Source organism: Chanodichthys erythropterus, chromosome 3 (genome assembly GCF_024489055.1).
Source record: "Chanodichthys erythropterus isolate Z2021 chromosome 3, ASM2448905v1, whole genome shotgun sequence".
NCBI lineage: Eukaryota > Metazoa > Chordata > Actinopteri > Cypriniformes > Xenocyprididae > Chanodichthys > Chanodichthys erythropterus.
The window spans coordinates 57,855,174-57,874,317 of NC_090223.1; the positions used below are offsets into that span (position 1 = coordinate 57,855,174).

Consider the following 19,144-nt stretch of genomic DNA (forward strand, 5'->3'; position numbering starts at 1 on the left):
TGTAAATAAAATAATTTTTCTGTTCATTTTATTTCTTTTATGCAACTTATAATTTTACATCAAACATTAAACATATACAACATATACAATGATTTTTTCATCATGTAAATTAAATGTTTTTACATTAAAATACATTGTTCTATAGCTACACAAAGTACCTTTTACAACTATTTACAACAGAACAAAGGTTTAACATCAGAAAAACAACATAACATTTTCACTTAACAGTACATAAAACAGAACAAAGCATATTTATGTACACGTTCATTCAGCTGAGCAGGGAGACGCTGGTGGAGCTGCTGGGCTTCAGAGACTTGCAGGTTTGCAGGGCTGATTCAATCGACAGCTGCCATAATATTTGAACATACAAACAGATCTATGGCCCATTCAGATTTTTTCTTGATCGTCATAGCTTTAAAATTCCTGCCTGTTACAAATAGTCATGCATAGCAGGTAAATTTTAAGATATGTCAGTGTAAGTTTCTTTTAGTTAAAACAACTGAAACATGAATTTTACTCTGGGACTAAACATTTGTAATGTTTCTTTCATAAAGTGTTATATAGTGTATTTTCACCAATATGTAAATAAAACTAACATTACATAGTTTAACCATACATATTTTGATCCAGTGTCCAAAATAGTGTGTCAAAACCCAATAGAAAGTCGTAAAGCTTTAAAATGCACACACACACACACACGTCAACTGTCACACAGCCGCTATCCATGTAAGGACGCTCGGTCGGCTCATTGTTGCCAAGTCTGAGATTGGGATACTTTTACACTTGTGCTGTGATTACACTACTTTTGGGATGTTTTTGTTGCGCAGACCTGGCAACCCTCCTCTCCAAATCCCCACCCCTTTCATGCACTTAGAAGTGCGCGGCCCCTGAATTGGGACTCAGCTGAGGAGTGCAGGGAGTGAGTCCAAGGCTGCGTCCGAAAACTGGAAAATGCTGCCTTCTGAGGACACATTTCAAGGTAGTAAGGCATCAAGGCACGTCCGAATCCAATGTCAGCTTCACTTCCTCTCTCATGAGATACCTTCCTCAGATTGATTTTTGAAGGAAGCATGGATGTATCCTTAGCTGCCTTTGATATCCCACAATCCTGTGCTTTCCATTCTGTGACAGTTGAGCTAGAAAAATAAAGATGGCGTCCGAAAGTTGCGTTTGCTGCTCAGTTTGTGTATAAATGTACGATTTTGATCAACATATTTCAATTTTGATATCATTTCTATCAAGAAATTACTACTGTAGTAATTAAATATTTGTTTAGTTCTCACCAAAGCTCGCGCTATATTGCTGTAGATCATTAAACTGTTACGCTGCCTCAGAATTCTGTCCGAAATCAATTTCATGAGGTGCCTTCATGCACAAATGCTGCCGTACAAGTCATTCTTTTATAAGATAGCGAGGCAGCAAGACAGCTACCTAGGTTTTCAGACGCAGCCCAACTTAAAGGGAGTGCTGACGAGGACAACAGGTGCTGGGAATCCGGGGAGATGGCGGGAAGACTGATGAGGGAAGTGCAGACAGGTGTGGAGAACAGGAGGATGCTGGGAACTGGAGTCCGGGAAGGTGTGAATGTAACAAAGTGCCTGGTAATCATGGACTTATTGTAAAGGTTTTTCTTCATGTCCAACAGCAGTGAGTCAATGAAAGACAATGGCATCTGCTGAACAGCTTTATGACACACTAGATGAGCAGGAAGAAGAAAAGCTGAAAGGTAATAAGGAAGGTAATAAAGTAAAGAATATCAGTGTATGATAATATTAAAATTGTCATTTAAGAAATGTCATAAATGTCTCTATTTTAGTCCAGATGAGCAGCAGCCCTCACAGTGGCGTCAGTGTTGATGTGAATGCTGAAACAGGAGCAACTGTAAATGCTCCTGTACTCACTGGAAACACCATCGCAGGCCCAGTGACCATCATCTACAACTCTGCAGGAAACGGTATTAATATAACAGTGTCCACTGAGACACAACTAAAGAATTTTGTTTTATGGGTATATAGCTCATGGACAGCCATGCTTTAGTTACATGCACCACAGGGTCTTTGGAAAAACATACCTGTGGGGACATTTTTATCAAAATGCGTACAAATACACACATATCACTGCAGTTTCAAACAGAAATGAACACTAGAGGCTGTAAGGCAGCAAGCAGTTTTAATCCTTTTCATTTACAGTTAAGATTACAGGGTCAGATTATGGATTAATAAAGACTTGTTTTCATAGCTCCTTGCACAATATTATGTTATGATCTCAAGCCACTTTTTACCATGGTGCATGATTTGTAAACGAATGCACTTTGGACTTTGCATCACTTAACCAGCTCCATTTGTTTCGCTTTTTAGGTATAGAAAGCTTGCTCGGTAGCTCAGATGGTTCAGAATTGTACTTGGGATGCGGAGAGTCCGAGTATGAATCCCATGAAAGATGAGTTATGACAAAAAAGAAGCTCAAAGACAAAAGCTATAATAGAGCATAGTTACGATTGCATTTTTATGTCACATTTGCTTTTTTAACACTATCGGTTAGTTTAGGTGTGGTGTGGGTGGGTGGTATGTTATTTAAAATGTATTTTCTTTTTCTTTTTACATAAAATGTATTTCCCACTTTTTACGCAAGGCCTCATGGGGCGTAGGAAACTTGTGGATATATTCTCTATCCATTTCTCTTTCCACACAGCACAACAAAAAGCCTCAGAGAGAGAGACGGAGAAGCACACAGTACAACAAGGTACAACAGTCATATTCTCTCACACTGCACTGGCAGATACTGACCAACACCAACAGACACATTTGTTGGGTTTGGTTGGATCATTGTGTTGCCCCTGTTGACATTGGTTTGTTTTCATCAACTGAACATGTTCAATCAGCGTTTATCAGGTTGTGGAATGTTTGAGCAGGGACATAATATTATGCAGCTCATAAGCAGTGTTAATAAATTTAACATGCATTTTATCTAAATGTATTCCAAAATTCTAAACAATTTGTAATAAGGTATCAAGAATTATTCACAGTAGAATTATTTCTTTTGAGATGCCCACAATAACCACATTGGGTAACATGTTATAATAAGTATATTTACAAATTATCAACTATAGTTTATTCATAGTTTGTAGTCTATATATTGTTAATAAGTTAATATTTACGGGGACTCTCCACAGGCGGGGAATCTCCTACATCTAAAATGAAAACTATTAACTTTTTACATATGAGCTAATTAAACAACAATAATTTGGTTAATCAAATTGAAAATGAATGGAGAACTCACCATCTGTATATAGTCTATTTATATATCAACAATGTAGAGACCATATTAACTATGAATTGACTATTAACTAATAAAGAAGGCAAAAAAAGTGTTGTGTGGGGTGTGAGTTCCTTATCTCAGTGCTCTTTGGATATAGGGGATGATTCAATTCGTAAAAAAATAACAGTCCAAGGCAATTATATTTTATATTGAAAAAATATAAAATGCCTTTTTCATCATGGCTTAAATATTTATAAACAGGTGACAAGTACTGTACGCCTACATTGCTTAGGGTGTGAACAACAAACATGTTCTGGGTTCTTATAAGTACCAATTAATTAGTTATTTTATCACCTGTTCACACTGCACAGGACAAGCAGAAGAGAGAAAATTCAAAATAATACCCTGACGAAGGCTCATTAGCCATAGGTGTGCAGTACTTGTCACCTGCATTTAAATACTTCAGCCATGATGAAATAAAGGCTTTTTATATTTTTCCAATAACACTTGAGTGCCTTGGATTGTTTTTATTATTTATAAACTATAAACTAGTTTGCAAAATATTTGTAAGTACTTTATTACTGTATACTTACAATAAAGTGTTACCCAATATTTTGCATGTTCATTATCATTAACCCTTTTGATTGGTCACCCTTAAAATCTGTCAGTGTTCCTGAAAAGTAACAGTTTTGGACATATACAACATGGGTCTAAAGTGACCTGAATTAGTTATTTTCTATATCGATATATTACAATAAATTAATTTCATTATTCATTATTCCAGGTATTACTCAATAAACAAATCCTTATTTAAATTTTTCCTTTCTTTTTGAATGATTTTTTTTTTTGTGTGTCATTATCTTTCTAAAGGCCAAAGTATACTTCATGTTTTATGCGTATGTGAGGGTCAGCATACAGATTTTTGTAACTTTTTATAATTTCCACCAGATTTCTGTAACTGTGTATGTGCAACCTTCACATACACATTTAAATTGTGTTCGACTGTTCGCAAAGTATACTTTCAACTTTTTTTACAGTGATGTCATCATCCACCTCAGTTCTGTTGAGAACCAGCCACTAACACTCTAGATAAAGAAAATCAAAAGCACAAGAATATTCAAAGATTCAAATTTAAATACACTTAATATATATTTTCACTGTTGGAAACCTTGTTCACCTTGTTCAAAACTGTTACTTTTTAGGAACACTGATAGATGTAAAAGGTGACCAGTAGCATTGGTTTATGACAAAAAAATAAAGATTATGAAATACAATATATAGCCTATGAAATATAATATGACTTTCATCCATCAAATATACAAAAGCAGCCATGTTGAGTTGTCTGCAGTAAATATGTTCCTACTTGCGAAAATTTGCAATGGTTTCTAAAATGGGTCATTTTTGACCCATGTGTGTAAAATTGATGTAGAAATACAAAAGCTATGATTTGTGAAAATCAAAAACAAGATATTTAAGGAATACCTGGAATAAATAAATGACAAATTACATTTCTTTCAAAGATTCAGTGAAGAAACACTCATTCATGATTGAAATAACGTAGGAAATGAATACGGGTCATTTTTGACCCATGTGTGTAAAATTGATGTAGACATACTAAAACTGTGTTTGTTTATAATGTAAGAAAGAAAAAATGAACATAATGATTTTTGACAATCAAAGCAAAGAAACACTCAACCATGATTGAAATTACATAGGAAATGAATACGGGTCATTTTTGACCCATGTAGCGCATTAGAAGGGGTTTTCATAGCTTGCGCATCAAAGGGTATAATAACAATCAATGTCTGTCCATGGAAACGAAAAAATATATAACAGCAAGCAGCAACTTCAGGGCTAAGCATTTCAAGCCCGGAAAACACCAAGCCAACGGTTGGCCGTCGGACAGTTTTTGTTAGTTGGCCCACCGTTTTCTCAGTGTGTTCCGCTGAAGTTGGTCCTCGTCAGGTTTTTTTCGGCCAAAGTTGAATTGGCATTGGAGTTCTGCTGGGACAGAAAGGCATTTATTCTTACACAGGCACAGAACAGACATGCTACTTGGCCGTCAGGTGTCAAGCTTCGGTTTGGTGTGTCAGGGCAACTTTGGACCCAGATGCTGCCGACCATCGTCGCCACCAGTTCGTCAGCATCAGCTTGGTGTGTTTCTGGCCTTATACAAAGCAATCTTATACAAATAAATAGAATAGAACAGAGTGTCCCTAGTGGTAGTTTCACAAATAGTTTACAATGGTCTAAAACACAGGTCTTCAACCCTGCTCCTGGGGACCCACTGTCCTGCAAAATTTATTTACAACCTGCTTCAGCACACCTGCCTGTGATTTTCAAGTGATCCAGAAGAGCTTGATTAGCTGGTTCAGGTGTGTTTGATTAGGGTTGGAGCTAAACTCTGCAGGACAGTAGGTCCCCAGGAGCAGGGTTGAAGACCTCTGGTCTAAAAGCTTTAATGAAAACTTTTCACACCCTGATAAAATTGATTATAATGGTTGATCAGTAGGTGTCACTATGACGAATTATTTGGTTTCGTCAAGGCATTATACTGGTAAAAACCCTTTGTTTTTGTTGATACTCTTGTACTCTTTGTTACTGATCTGTCTTGACTTGTACAAATGAGGTGCTCAAGTAAATTTATTTCTTTGAAAAGAAATAAAACAAACTCAAATGTTAACTCCCTGAGGTCTGAAAACGCGCCGGCGCGTTTTGTAGGATTTTTTTCACATTGCAGCAAAACAGACTTAAATTACTCCGTCATTTCTTGTCATAGAGACATAAGTAATATATCAATTGAAACTATAGAATGTCTTCTTTTATTTGTGTACACTCAAAGTAAAAACACAATGTTGTGCTTTTTGTAAAATAAAGAAAACTAACATGATGCGTGATCTCCCGTCTCCCTCTGAACGAAGTCCAATCTGATAGTTCTCAGAAAATGAACTGTAACTTATGAATACTAATGACAAAAAAAATGACAACAAAATGAAAACATTTCATTTCGAAATCGAAAACAAACATTCTGTGTTTATGTAATCCGTATGAAAAGAGAGCCATGTCAGAAGTCTGTGATTCAGCTCATTACCCGCTAATGCGACCACGCCCACGGAGCCAGCGCTATTCAGAGGCAAATTCAGAGGTAATACATGCATTCATCGTCTCAATCGTGTATTTATTTTCTTGAAAAGTGTTTATTTGGATGGTAAAGCCATGGTTAGCGATCTCTAGAAGACATGCAGTTAGTTCCTAGTTCCTTTTCTTCTTTATATGAATTTGTGGCCTAAAGGTGTACAGAGCGCCCTCCGGCTGCAAGTATGAATTAAAAACACCATTCCTGAAATGTCCTCTTCTTCATTAGAATAATTTGTGGACTAAATGTGCACAGAGAGCGCCCTTCGGCTACAAGTATGAATCAAAAACACAGTATCCAGCACTCAAAGTGATGACAATAAATATTAATTCTAAGTATAGAAATTTGACTTAAATATATAAGAATCCATCAATATTTCTCCAAATGTGCATGCTTTTAAGCTAAAAGCCTATATGAAATGCCATAGAGGTAACATAATTGTTCAGACACTTTGCATCACAGAAATACATTATATTTTAAAGAATATAATAGAATACTATTATTTTAAATTGTAATATTTAACAGTATTGCTGTTTATGATGAGACATGATTACAGAGGGTTTTTTCACAGCCTACCTGACTGAAAGGCCTCATTAATATGCAAGTCATTTCAGGTCATTATTATGTGATTCTTTTGTGTTCTCAGGTGTAAATGGATCATTATTTATGCAGATTCACGCCTCCTCGTATACTGTGTTTCTTGACAAAAAGTGTCTTACAAAATTTAAATCTCTCTATTGTTTTATATGAAAGAGTAGTCAGCATAAATTTTACCTAATTCTGAAGCAAAAACTCTGGTCTACAACCTCCAATACCCGAAAGTCTTGTGAACACAGATTTAATATACTTTTTTTTGGCCTTATTTCAGTGACTTAAGTTTTTTTGTTTTTTCAATAACCATGCATAAACATTATTCCTTCAAAAACACAAACATGTACATACATGTTCCTCACATATTATTGTAGCCTAGTTTGTGCTGAATACAGTGTAATGACACTTTTGTCATTTATATGTTTATGAACAACTGAAAAAAGCACAAATGTCAGAGCATGTCAAAACTTCTCCAAGCCCCAAATCAGCCTCAGACTCCAGAGGGTTAAATCCTATATTTGTGTCACACCAACAATACACGCTTCCAAACACTCATTCGCACTTATCTTGTGGTCAGTGCTTGTTATGCTGGTATCAGCACCCCCTGCTGGACTGGAATTACAGCCTTTATATGAATTTCTCCCACTGCCTGCAGGAGAAAGATATACTTGTTATTAAAGTTTTACATTTAGTTATGAAGTGAGGACTCAATTGCAGAAAAATGGCTTTTATTAATAATAAAAAATAAAACAAAACAGAATAAAAACTACCCCATGGGTTAAAACAAGACTTGACATTGACTTGACTTGGCTAGGCTTGAGGGAACCACAGGAAAGGGAAACATACAACAATGATCCAGCACAGGACTGCAAACACAAGTAGAAGTAGGAGAGCAAACAAGGCAGGTAACGAGGGAGGAAAGGTGGGGCAAAGAAACCAATAATGAGTTAACAAGATGGGCGGGGACAAAAGACATGAGAGAACATGGCACAAAGAAACACATGACAAGCCATGTGCTCACACCAAACATAAAAACAGAAGCACTAAACGAGACATGAACACACAGTTAATGAGAGAACCCATAAGCCACGTATTCACACAAAACAAGACAACATGAGAGCACGCAGCCCATGAAACAGACTGCGTGCTATGCAGCACAAGCCAAAAAAAAAACACAAAAGCACGCGGCAGGTGAAAACAAACTGCGTGCTACAAAAAACATGACAATACAAGAGCGCCTGGCCAGTAAGCCCTGTTGGAAAAACCAGCATAGACCAGCATAGCTGGTCATACCAGCAAGACCAGCATATGTTGTGTTTTGGTGCTGGTATGCTGGTCACCACCAGAATTGCGAGATATGAAGTCAGAATTGCGAGATATAAAATCAGAATTGCGAGATATAAAGTCATAATTGCGAGTTATAAAGTCATAATTGTGAGATATAAAGTCATAATTGCGAGTTATAAAGTCATAATTGCGAGTTATAAAGTCATAATTGTGAGATATAGTCATAATTGCGAGTTATAAAGTCAGAATTGCGAGGTATAAAGTCAGAATTGTGAGTTATAAAGTCAGAATTGCGAGATAGAAAGTCAGAATTGCGAGATAGAAAGTCAGAATTGCGAGGTATAAAGTCAGAATTGCGAGTTATAAAGTCAGAATTGCGAGGTATAAAGTCAGAATTGCAAATTATAAAGTCAGAATTGCGAGATATAAAGTCAGAATTGCGAGATATAAAGTCAGAATTGCGTGATAGAAAGTCGCAATTACCTAGGGCTGCACGATTTATCGTGATTAAATCGCATGCAATTTGACAAAGGCTGCGTTTGTTTAATACGCAGGTTGTCAGAGCTGTACGGCTCTGATCAGTAGTAAATGCCTCTCCATCTGAAAGCCAGAGGGCGCTTTTACGCAGAGACTCTAAATATGCCCTGCAGCAGAAGAGTATAACATAACACTCATCATATCGCTGTAGCTGAATAAACAGAAGATTGAAACGTTTCAATTGATTAAACATGACTGATAAACACACGACAGCCTTATTCTGTGTAAGAAGCCACATCATCTCACAGAAGGATGCTAAACTCGTTATGAAGTGAGTTTGGAGTAAAGACATGTTATTAAATGTTGTCTTTTGTTGGACATGATGTTAATAAATGCTTCTCATGTCTGGAAAGATGTTTGACGCTTGTTGCTTTTTCAAATGTACATTATAAGCAACTTAAACTCGCAGTGCTTTCAGATGGATTAGCATTTGTAGCCATAGTTCATTGACAAGCCGTGCATAAAAAAAATTAAATCGCAGCCTTTGCGATTTCATAATCAAACTAAGAAACGTGTTTAAGTGATAATTGCATTCAAGTTCAATGATATTTTCCATATTGTGCAATAAATCGTGCAGCCCTACAATTACATTTTTTTATTTAGTGACGGCGACAAGCTTCCATGGAGATATCCCTGTCTATTTGTCAGCAAAACTGTCATGTAAACCTTACCTTTGAGGCACTTGCCCTGTTTCACAGACAAGGCTTAAAGGGTTAGTTCACCCAAAAATAAAATTTCTGTCATTAATTACTCACCCTCTTATCGTTTCACACCTGTAAGACCTTTGTTCATCTTCGGAACACAAATTAAGATATTTCTTATGAAATCCAAGGGTTTCTGATCCACACATAGACAGCAATGTCATTGCACCTTTTGACATCCAGAAAGGTAGTTGAAAACATGGTTAAAATAGTCAACGTGACTACCGTAGTTTAAAAAGTATTCTCGTCGCTTTATAACATTAAAGCTGTTGTCCGTAACTTTTTTTGTGTTAAAAATTATACAAACAAAAATGATATAATGAGAATGTACAACATGAATGCATTTTTTTACCCTGAATCATTATGGTACACTAATAATAAGTGTTTATATTCGGACTATTTCAGACCGGACTGGTAGGACCCACCACAGAGTATAACAGTAACTGCTTGACTCGCCATAGCCACATACGGAGCTCCGGCTAAACTAAGTTTTCTACATGTCATTAATGTTTTTTTTATTTTTTTCTAAAGCATGTTTAAAAAAGCTACTTAAATGTCCTAATTTAACTAAAACCTAATCCTGACTTAATCTAAGCCTTGTCTGTGAAACGGGACCAATGATTACAATATAAGGATAATATCTGTTAGTTTTGTAAGTCCATCTATAGTTTCCATCATCTGAAGTCTTCACAAGTGAGGCTGGATCCAAATTGGAGCTGCTGTAACCTCTAGTAACCTTGCTGGGCATCCTGAGATAGAAAGAGAAAGAGCAACAGCAACAAGAGAAAGATTAGAACTTCCTCTTTTAATGGACAATCTTTTAATATATATATATCAAAACGTTTTTGAAAACTTGTGCTTCCTGCAAGTTACGTTACCGATTAACAGTAGGCTACATTTACATTTATAAATTAGCCAGCTTCTAATCACCCATTGACAGCAAAACCTTTACAAAACGATCAAAACCTCTCATCTACGTATAAAGATGTGATTAAAAGCCTAAACTATCATAAACAAATCGATCAGACTTTCAGATTCTTTTTAACTGTAAAGATAATATAAAATAAATTGCATGGGAATTATGCTGGTCTATGTTGGTTTTTCCAGCAGGGAGAACTGACCAGGTGCTTCACAAATCATGAGACAAGAATGCACGGCAAGTGAAAGTACACACTTTGTCAGATATAGTATAATCCTGTTAGTGAGCTGTGAACCACTCTTTATCTAGCCCACTATGAGTTACCCAGCAGTCAAGGGGAATCGGAAAAGAGATGGAACAATCGGCAATAAAGAAAAAAATTGAAAGATCCAACCATCTCTAGAGAGAATCTCGACACTGCGATTGCTAACTGCTATCAAGCTAGCGCTCAAAGAGCAACAAAGTACTCTCGATTCGGTTGTGGCTTCAACTGTAAGAGAAGTGATAGACTGTACTGACCCCAGCACTCCGTGATCTACATTTAGATATACAAATGAACAATGGTTCTGTTAAAGAACTAAAAGCAGAAGTTGAAAAGCTAGCCAACACGGCAAAACAGACACATGACCGGGTTGATTCTGTTCAAGCAGCTGCACGTGAGGATAGGACAGTCACAAACTTAAATGTGCTATATGTAAGATTTTCACTTTAATAAAGCATAAAAATACCCCAATATGTTTGCAGATATTTAGGAAACATGTTAAGTTCACCTACTTGTTTCTCAGAAAAACAATGATACAGCCACATATTCTACTTTGAAATGTGTGTTCCATGTCGGAATGTCTGTCTTTGTTTTGGTCTGTGCGAAACCGTGTGCTGCCAGTTTATCCAATACTATTTCGACATCACAGTTTGCCAGTTGGCGGAAAACACTGCATATTGCAGCCATGGAAACCAGCAAACAAACTGGGTCAGAGTATCGCAGATTCTACCTGACCTAAAAAAACTCTGAATCCATCTAAAAATCTCTGAATGACAGCATATTAAAACATATAAATCAACTCATCGGCTTTCATTGTCAATTGTGTTCCCTCTTGTTGTGTGTCCTCAAGCTGGCAACCCGTGTCACTGAAGGGGGGGGTGGGGCAAACAATATTTTGAATTTGGACTGCAATACCTATTTTGACCACTGGGTGTCATTCCTACATACAGGACCTTTAAGAAATCAGCTGGAACAACTGATTGGCATTGAAGACAGGAGCAGGAGAAATAACGTATGACTGGTGGGTTGAGGGCTCTGACGTAGCTAGCTTCCTCAGAGCTAATCTTCCCAAATGCATCCCTTCACTGAATCCTGACATCGAGATAGACAAGCCCATCATGTGTAGGATGGAAGGAAAAACTCAGCCACACACAAACATCTTCCGTGTAATAAGATGTCATGACAGGTCGGCGATCCTGAAGGGTGCTCAGCAAGTGTATCCGGTGAAATTCACGCAGGAAAATGTCACGCTACTATTTTTTCCTGACTTTAGTCTAGCCTCAACTACCAAGAGAAAAAGCTTTAATCCAGTCTTGAAGAAGATGACAGCACTCGGTCTCCAGCCCTTCCTCATCTACCCGGCGGCAATTAAACTACGCCATAAAAGTGAGCTTATGCTGTCCTCAAAAGGCATATAATTTTGTCAGTTCCTTCTTAGAAGACCGTCTCCATCCCTTCATCCCAGGAGATAAAGTTTGTGATGATTCTGACTGCCCTGAAGAGAACATTAACAGGGTGGCCATCTTGTTCTGTATGCTTGTCCACTGACTGGTAAATAATAGCGATTTATTTTATTTATTTATGGGCAAATGGAGAGCTGTTACGTGTAGCTGGTGTAGAGATGAGGCAGATGCGGATTTCCACAATAATATAACACTTTAATCAAACAAGGGCAAGGAATGCCAACATACACATTACACAACATTCAGAACGGACAAGGAGTGAAGGGAGTGAGTGTCATATAAAGGGAGTGCTAACAATAGAGTCCAGGTGCAGGTGATCCGTGATGATAGGGAGATGACGAGGGAAGTGAGTGCAGGTGTGGAGAACAGGAGGATCTTGGGATATGGAGTCCAGGGAAACAAGGGATCCGTAACAAGAGCAGGTTTAATCACTACATTTCTGGCTCAGTGAGCCTTTGGTAACCTGTTTTGCATTGAAGTGGACTGGTCATGGATCATGGATTTGTTTCTGCTTATGCAGCTCTACAGTGTTGGTGGTATGCGGCCTGCTTTTTTGTACATAGTTGTTATGTCGTTCCTGTTTCTTGTTTTCATATTTCCTGCAACAGACATCAATCTTTTTATTTATCTTGCTTTTGTTTTAAAAGGATTATGCATCGTGATGGACTGGTATCTAGGATACATCTGTAACATCGGGTGCTTTTTTCTACATGTTTTGGGAATGTCCAATTGTTGTTAACCTATATGAAGGACTTATATGAATACTGTTTTGTCCTTTTTACTGCAAATTGATGACATCTCTTATCCAGGTTCATGTCTACTCGGTCCCGCTTTATATTAAGTGTCCTTAACTACTATATACTTACATTTAAATTAATAATTTGATACAATGCACTTATTGTGCATTTTTGGTATATGAAGTACAAAATTAGTGCACGAAAAAAGAGCACTTTAAGTACATTATGCGAGTGTACTTTTTCACTTTGGACATAAGGGAAGCCACTCTTGCTACTGTCTTTCAGAGGGCCATTAACCACCTACCCCAGTCTGGTTTTTACTGCATATGATCTGTCACATAGTCTGTAAAAAAGATGGACGACACACCTTCACTCTTGAGACATCTTGAGTTTGGTCAGCTTACCGATGGTCTCATCCCTTTTTTATAGTATCAAATAACTAATTAAAACCAAACTTTTTAAAAGAACAAACACTTGAACTAACACCAGCGTCATTAAAAACAGCCTAAAATGACAGAAATTGTCTTTGGAAAAAAATATTTGCAGTGTAATTTAATTGTTCAGTTTGTCTAACATCTAGGACAGTCTTTACTCATGTGTCCATCCCATCTGAGGCATCCAAAACATATTCCATTCTTTTTAAAGAAAATTATCTTCTCCTTGTGTACTTGCTTCTTAAACTGTGGACAGCTGGCTAATTCATGTTTCACCATTACAGAACAGACATGAGAAATATGGGTTTCTTGGTGTTGTTGGCTGTGATGATTTTATATTCACACTATAAAAGGTTATTTCACACATGCAAAGTTTCATTTAAGCAGGACAAAAAAATCCTGAAAATACAGCCTCACATCCTGATTGAAGTGCTAACTGTCAGTAGTTTCATATATCAAAAAGCTTTTAATAATTTATTGGCGTAAATATGATCTGAGTCTACTGGAGGCAATCCACTGAATGTATGTTGGCTATTTATTAGTACTTATTAAGCACATATTAATAAAAAGCCTTATTCTACGTGACCTTATTCTACATTCTTAATCCTACCCAATACCTAAACTTAACAACTACCTTTCTAACTATTAATAAGCAGTAAATTAGGAGTTTATTGAGGGAAAAGTCTTAGTTAAAAGTTTATATTTGTTCCCATTCAGTCGGTCATGTTCGACGTACGTCGGACAGACCAATAATAGGAATCTCGCTAGAGAGGCCAATCTACTTCGAGTGTAACTAAAACGAGCCAATGCACATTGGCATGCAATCATATGCATCAGCTGCTCGCCTCACAGCGCGGGTATATAATGAGCAGCAGGTGCGTTGCATCTTCAGCTTTTCGCTTCGGAGCCGAACGGTGTTTGTTCCTGTTCTCTGCATGCAAGTGTCTACTAGAATACGAGTCAAGCTTTTTGGTAGAACTTCTCTTTTTTTCCGAGTGCGGGTGAACAGCACAGCAGCGGGGGCCAAGACCTCTCTTTTTCTGTTTCGTTTGCCGTTATAGAGCAAATAGCTTGGGTCCAGAGCTACAGAGTGTGTCAGATAAGAGAGACATACAAAATGTGCAGTGCTTTCCCCAGGACCAGGATTGAAAAACACTGGGCTAGTACTACTTTTTGCTGTGATATTGGTTAAAATTGGTGTTGAGAATTAACATGAGAATTGACATTTAAACTCTGTTACAGTATGAGTGTGATTAATTGGAATATAGTAGAAGCACAGTTTTCAAGTTACCACACCTGTGCGGTAGTTAATTTTCTAATGGGAATCACAGACTAGACTAGAATTTACATAAAGGTTTTATTATTTTATTAAGAACTGATCACTTATTCTATGCTGACTTTTCCCATCTTTCTTAAAGGCTCAACTGCAGAGGACAATAAAGCTGCTCTTCATGAGATCAGCCGCAGACTGAAGGAAAAATTAAAACAGGAGTGTGAGCGAATATTGGTTGGTAATTCTCAGACGGGTCATCTGAAATACCTGAACGATATATACACTGATCTATATGTGGTGAATGAGACTGGAGGAATAGTGAGTGAGCATGAGGTGAGACAGATCGAATTCAAACAATTTGATGCCAAGGACACACCGATCCAGTGCAATAACATTTTTAAAGTCCATAACGGTCGACGAAACAGAAAAGTCCTGATGATGGGCATCGCAGGAGTAGGAAAAACAGTCTCTGTCAATAAATTCATCCTTGACTGGGCTGAAGAAAAAGAAAATCAGGATATTGCCTTAATTTTTCCTCTTCCATTCCGTCAGCTAAATTTGATCAAAAATAACTGCAGTCTCATGGGACTGCTTCACAAATGCTTCTTTAGTGATCCTAAAGATCTGTCCTCTCTTCCTGATGGTGATGGTAAAATCATGTTCATCTTTGATGGGCTGGATGAATGTCGCTTCCCTTTGAGGTTTAAAAATGGTGACATATTTACAGATGTTCACAAAGAAACAACAGTGAGTAAGATAGTTACAAACCTTATCAAGAGACATCTGGTTCCCTCTGCTCTCATCTGGATCACATCCAGACCAGCAGCAGCCAGTCTGATACCCCGAGACTACATTGATCAAGTGACAGAAGTGCGAGGATTTAATGATGAGCAGAAAGAGCAATTCTTCAAAAATAACAGCAGTCCTGGGGTTTCTGAAATCATTATCCGTCATATAAGGAAATCTAGGAGCCTGTACATCATGTGCCACATCCCCGTCTTCTGCTGGATCTCTCTCATTGTTCTTCAGCCTCTACTGGTTCGAGAGAGCAATGACAAAACACCAACAACCCTCATAGGGATGTACACAAACTTCTTACTTACTCAGCAGCAACAGATGAAAGCAAAATACAGTGATGATTCTGAACCTGAAGCCAGAATCAGGTCTTTTGATCAGATTATTCTGAAGCTTGGGAAACTGGCCTTTCAACAGCTGGAGAAAGGAAATCTGATTTTCTACAAAGAAGATCTTGAGGAATGTGGACTAGATGTCAGTGAAGGGTCGGTGTTCTCTGGCTTATGCACTCAGATCTTTCAGGAGGAAAATGCTGTTTCAGCAAGAAATGTTTACAGCTTTGTACATCTCAGCATGCAGGAATTCATTGCTGCTCTCTATGTGTTTTTTCTTAACAAAAACAAGAAAGCAAACCCATTTCTTAAATCATGGAAAAAGCTGACATGTAAGCTCTCCACAAAGCCACTGTTTAAACTCCATAAGGCTGCAGTCAAGAAGGCTTTGCAAAGCAAGAACGGACACCTGGACCTTTTCCTTCGGTTCCTAATGGGTCTCTCTCTGGAATCCAACCAGAGAGACCTGAAGGAACTACTGCCAGGACTGGAAATAAAAACGGAGAATGTTACAGACACTGCTACCTATATCAAACAAACAATAGAGACAGAGAAATCAGTGGAAAGAACCATCAATCTCTTCTACTGTTTGAGTGAACTGAAAGATGACTTCGTGGAGGAAATCCAGAAGAATCTGAGCTCAGGAAATCTTTCAGTACAGTATCTCTCCTCTGCTCAGTGGTCAGGTCTGGTGTTTGTGCTACTGATGTCAGAAGAGACTCAAGAGAAATTTGAACTGCAGAAATACAGACGATCTGATGAAGCCATCATGAGACTGCTGCCAGTGATCAAAAACACCAGAAGAGCACTGTAAGATTCTACTTTACATTCATTTATACACTTTTAGTTGTTTTAATTGTTCCTTAATTTTACAGGTGACTTGCTTGCCAAGATAAAATTAATAAATGTATCAGTCTGTGGGATGATAATAAATGCCAATGTATCTCCATCATCAAGGAAGTTGAACTTGAGCTTTACCCATTTTATGGTTCTTAATTGTATCATAAATTAATGAAATTGGAAATACTGGTTTGATATTGAAATACTGGACCCTACCTAATAAGCATTAATATTGTTTGTTTTGTTCTCTACATAGGCTACAGTGCTGTAATCTCACTTCTCAGTGTTGTGAGAGTTTATCTTCAGTTCTACAATCCTCAATCTCTGTCCTGAGAGAGTTGGACCTGAGTAACAATGACCTGCAGGATTCAGGAGTGAAAATTCTTTCTGATGGACTGAAGAGTACAAACTGTCAGCTGCAGATACTGAGGTTTGAGTTCAAATACTTTATTTTTGCATAATTATTAAAATAGTAATTATTAAAAGTTAATTATGTAGTTAATTATTAAAAATTACCCCGCTAAGACTGATTCTGTATGCATTTACATTTTGTTTACATTTTGTTTATTTGTTGTTCAGATTTGCCATATGTAATCTCACTGCTCAGTGTTGTGAGAGTTTGTCTTCAGTTTTACAATCATCAAACTGTGTTCTGAGAGAGCTGGACCTGAGTAACAATGACCTGCAGGATTCAGGAGTGAAGCTTCTTTCTGATGGACTGAAGAGTCCAAACTGTCAGCTGGAGATAATGAGGTAAATGGTTTTGAAATAATTAACGAAATGATATCACAATTATTTTGTCAACGAATGTGACATCTGCTCTCGGTGGAATATCAGAACAAGAGACTAAACATTTGTGGGGATGTGATATTTTCTATTACATATTTATATAGATGTGTATATTTAAAAGGTATGACCCACTTAGACTGCAAAAGTCTGAGAAAAATATTATTTGGTGTTGTGGTGGGAGTGGACTGTCTGAAGATTTTAAATATGCACACATTCACTCTTATTTGTATGCCTAATATGCTGAAAATTATTTTGTCATATTCCATTACAAATTATATTAATCACATAAATATATATTTTCAATTCAAAACAATGAAATTTGAAAAAAGTAGAGTAGTCACTGGAAATTAGTGACTATTATTTAAGTTTTTTAAGCCCTGAAGGCATTTTCAGAGTTTTTTTTTTTTCTGTGTTATACAAAAATGTAAAGACTCTTAACTCCAAACCATAGCAAGTAGAGTCAAAATGTTGGTATTGTTTAAAAGAAAATGTTTACAATTTTTTAAATAAAAAAAAGATTAAATTTGGATATTCTAATGCTGACAAAAAAGTTTGCTCAATTCAAATTTTACATATCTTATTTGACATGCAAAAACTCAGAAAGGAAATAAGATATGAAGACAATTATTTTTTGATGTTCCTCTATATGTTGCATCTGATTCAAATTTTGTGGTGATAGCATAAAGTAATCTAAAGTTACAGCATTTGGAACCAAGGTAGCCTTTTTTGTTTAGCCCTTGGTGCCCCTAATGGGCATTTTTAAAATCGTTCCTTCACAAGGAATATTGTGATTGATGCAAGGCATTATGTTGATTTTGGACTCATTTAAATTAGGAGCATCCACTGTAAGAAATGATGTGCCATTTTCTACAATCTATGCATGCTTCATGAAGTTCTAAGCGAAAATTCCAGATGAAAGTTGCATTTTAGTTTTAGTTAGCGTCTGTGCTCCTGTGGGGTTTTATGTGTTGTAATTCCATGAGGAATATTTTGTGATCAACTTATTCGATTATGTTGATGTCATTTTAATTGTGAGAGCCTGCTGTAAATAATGATGTTCAAATTTCCACAATCGGAACATGTTTTATGAAGTTACGGGCAAAAAGTGACATTAATGCTGCATCGGTTTATTATTTACATATGGGTCTTATGGGGCTTCACGTACAAAAACTTGCACAAATTTAGTCAAAGCCCAAAACTATTATGCTTGTTGTATTCTACTATGTGAGAGCTTTCAAATAACATATGACACATGATTATCTGAGCTATATGATGTTTTTGACACATTGCAGTTTATAGTACAAAAAGTATTTAATTAATTATGAAAAAAAAAATTTCAGCAAACAATTCAGCAGTACCTAGGAGTTAATCAAATTGGCTACAATCATTGTAAAGTTCAGACTTCCTATCTTTCAAATGACACCTATTTTGTGATGATCAAGGCAGGAGTTTTGAAAAATATGATTATTAATTTTTTTTATAGTTAGGTGGTGTCCGCGGGATGACTCAGCCCTCATTAAGAGATGAACACACTTTTGTTATCTTTATGACTGAATCTACAGAAAACAACAGCATACAAACTGCACAGGTCAGTGTGTCATAGTAACATCTGATTGCCAAACTAATGTCATGTGGACTGTTGCTGTATGTTTGTAGGTTGTCTGGCTGTATGGTGACAGAGGAAGGCTGTCGTTATATGTCTTCTGCTCTGTATCTCAGATCCAGCTCTTTCAGGTGTGAGGGGTTCGAACTCAATCACCCAGGAGATTCGGGAGTCAAATTGCTCACTG

The 19,144-nt window shown here is 37.0% G+C and overlaps 1 pseudogene; it reads left to right on the forward strand.

Annotated features, from left to right (window-relative positions):
* Positions 1 to 1,665: 1,665 nt before the first annotated feature.
* Positions 1,666 to 19,144, forward strand: part of LOC137005036 (uncharacterized) — a 42,965-nt pseudogene continuing 25,486 nt past the window's right edge.